At 43.8% G+C, this 3,455-nt stretch overlaps 1 protein-coding gene across 1 annotated transcript in view; it reads right to left on the reverse strand.

The window, feature by feature from the left end:
• TANC1 (tetratricopeptide repeat, ankyrin repeat and coiled-coil containing 1) overlaps window positions 1-3,455 on the reverse strand; it is a gene marked incomplete in the record, with an annotated part of 175,626 nt that overhangs the window by 68,130 nt on the left and 104,041 nt on the right.

Genomic DNA, 3,455 nt, shown 5'->3' on the forward strand with positions numbered 1-3,455 from the left:
AGCTCTGCGCAAGGAAGCCAGCAACCACACATATCTTTCCTAGTAAGAAGTCCTTATGCAGGACTTCCTGATGAACTTAGTGTATGAAGATCCAGTGGCAGCCTCGGTGCCTTCCAGGATCCTTCATAGCTAGGTGTGTGTAACTTCCTGGAGGGCCCACAAGACCAACCCCGCGCCCCAGGCTCCCTACAGGACACACAGGCTAGAACAGATTCCAGGCTCCTCCCAAGACCCTGCACTCTGACCCTTCTCCTAGGCCGGACTTGTGGTGAATGTACCAACCACAGTCCAGGTAGAAGGGGAAGCCACTGTCATGACCTATAACTCACTTCAGAGCCAGAATAGCCACGAAAGTCTGACATGCTGCTTCACCCCTAGAAAAAACAGGGACACTTAGGTCTTCACAGTGTTTCCTATTTCCCTTCTTCCTCAACTGCTTAGAATATAAACTTTTAGTTTATAATTTTGAGACAATCAGAAGGATTAAAAGTATAGAACTATAAAATACATTTCAAATGGACTACAAAAAAGGCCCTAGTTGGACACAGGAGCAGGGGACAGTGGGATTTTAAAGGCCTGATTTTAGATTTCCTGTCACCAGAGCTTCAGTTCCGAAGTATGCAACAGAGCAGCCACAGCAGTCCCATAGCTCGGTGCTGAGTCTCCACTCCAAACATGATTAAGAGAGTTGGAAGTTACAGTAGGCCGGCAGTCTGCAGGCTACCAGCCGTCTCTGCTTCCACAGATGTTTTTGAAGCCACTGACGGGGGAACTGGAGAGAGGTGGAGCAGTGAGGACTGGGTGCTTAGCTGTGGCCCAGGTGTTCCTGCCAACCAGCCTGCGTAGGTAATTCGGACCATGCCACCTTCTCACCATGTCTATGGCAGGTGTGTAAGAGTCATACTCTCAGTATTTCCAATAGATGCTTTCAAAATCCCAAACACCACTCAGGGCCAAGAAAAATCAGAAATAAAGCAATAATTTCATGCTGTAATAAACCTACTGCTTACACCTCTACGATTAAATTAATTACACATTGACTGCACACTTGTGCACATGTACACTGTCTAAAGTCTAGGTGAGAAGCCCATTTCCAGATGCTCCAGGAAAGAGTTGGTTTTGGGGGAAGAGGGTAGATGAGAAGAGGCTTCGGAAGACTTTAACTGAATCAAAAGAAATACCCATTAAACCTTAAGGCATAGACTAGCCTACCAAAGGTAAAGGCCAGTAAGTACAGAGTAACTACCAATTACAGTTTAAAAAAAACTGGATGGTGAAAAAAAAAAAAAAGCTGGATGGTAAATGTTATTTGTTGCTTTCCTGGAAAATGAAACATAGTGTTGTGTGATCCACTCAGAAAACATTTCACATAAAACATTCAAGTAGAAGAACCCATTACCCAACCTTTAAATGATCTAACATATGATTATATTGGGCTGTCAGGAAAGTCATGACGTATTTTTCTGTGCAAAAAAAAAAAATGTGTCATGACTTTCCTGACAGCTCAATAAAGGCTTCGCATCCTGTTTGTTAATAAAGGAAAGCGGTGTCCGTGGCACGCCATCCATTTTGATGTGATATGCAGCTTTCCAAATCAATTCCACTCTAATGAATACCCCTGCAAGGAGAATCTGTTTAGTGAAGCAATTTCCAAATCTAGCCAACTTATTTTTATAATCTTTGACCAAAAATGTTCACTGTACCACAGAGTTAAGGGGAAACTACAGCTCTTCGTAGCAAGCTTAAGACAGTGATGGCTGGTAACCCCAGGAAATACCTCCCACCGTCCCCTGTCCCCACAGAGCCTGGGTTCCATAGGGGGGCTAGAAATAGAGGCCTGGAATCACCCTTCCTTCCCTTTGCTGCCAGTCTTTATTCATTCCCATACATCAAAACACCTTTCCTACTTGGTAATTTATTTGGGCCTACATTAATCTTTTCTTTTCCTTTTTTTTTTTTTTTTAAGGGTTTTGCTATAGGGCATGTGCATTCACCAGAGAGAGACCGAGAGAGAGAAAGAGAAAGAGAGAGAGAGAGGGAAAGTGAGAAATCACCCCCCTGGGGTGATGGCCACCTCACAATCCCTTGTCTTCTAGTCTCCTCCTGGGATTCTGGGCATGCACACATCCATGCCTTGCATGATTTTGAGGCTACCAGGTCCAGGACTTGAATAGCCACCTGTCATGAGGGTCTGCCAGTTCCTTAACCATCACACCACCTGCTGGTCCTTGTGCCTCCATTAATCTCAATATGCATTCACTTTTAAGAGATCTCAGAACATGGTTCTTCATGTTTATTTTGACCCTTCGAACACTGGGTGTTGCCTGCTGCCCTGTTTGTAGCAGCCTGCCTTCTCATCATCAGCCAAACAGGGCTGCATATCCCCTATACAACCTGGATCTTGATCCTGTCGATGACACTTGCCATTCTCTCTTCCCTAAGGTTCAGGAAGGTGGGTAATGAAGAATCCACTAGCCTCAAGCTAGAGGACAGATATGATAAGGTAAGGTGCTTGCTTATATCCTTTCAATGTCTGATTTAGTTTTAAAAATATGCAATAGAAGACATAAGCAAACCCATTAGCCTAGGAAGGCTCTGCTCAAACCCAAAGGTAAAGCCCTCCCATTCCACAGGAGGTCTAGCTCAAGGGCATACATAAAAGCTAATGAATGAACACAGCAGAAATCAGAAAGCTCTGCCCTATAATCACGGCAGTCTTTGGAAAAGCTGAGCTCACACCCACTGTCACTTCACATGGCAGGGGACCACATAAAAGAAAGGTAGGCAGTAAACAAAACCCCAAACTGGTCTTCTAGCACTGTTAAAAGTAACATATTAACATGTTTCCTAATTTTAAAATAGCTTGATTAAACTGAAAACAGGTCTGCTATTTTGTTGAAGTCAGAAAAGCTACCAAGCTCTGGGATAATACAAATGATCCATTGTAACTAGGTAACGTGTTCCAAAATGCCACGGGTATGACACATTACATTAAGGGCAGGGAGACAGCGGTGGGAGGACACAAAGGCTTTTGGAAGAACCATCACTCAGTAAGCTCTCCAGCACTTCTCTCTGGCAGACATACCAAACCCCTCTTCTGGAACAAGGCCACTTTACCTCTTTTGAAAGTGAATTAGAGTTGCGCCTTAGAACTTTTCCATTAGGGCCATTTATGTATCAGCTGCTTCGGATTTCCATTGTAAAGAACACCCAACAACAACAGAGTGACCTACTACATCCTGAAGGTGCTGTATAAATTATAGAAAAATGCTTTGATGTGGGAAAAGAGAATCTGGGTCCATGCATTAGCAGGAGAGAAATTTCAAGTGCTAATACTGGTAACAAAGAATGATCGTAATAAGTTCCTCTTCTGAATTCAGCCCAAGAGCATGAGGTTGAGAAACTCAGATCTTCAAAAGCTGCCACAGTGACTTAGATGCCAAGTTCCTTTCCCT

This window comes from Tupaia chinensis, unplaced genomic scaffold, assembly GCF_000334495.1.
Source record: "Tupaia chinensis unplaced genomic scaffold, TupChi_1.0 Scaffold146346_1, whole genome shotgun sequence".
Lineage (NCBI taxonomy): Eukaryota > Metazoa > Chordata > Mammalia > Scandentia > Tupaiidae > Tupaia > Tupaia belangeri.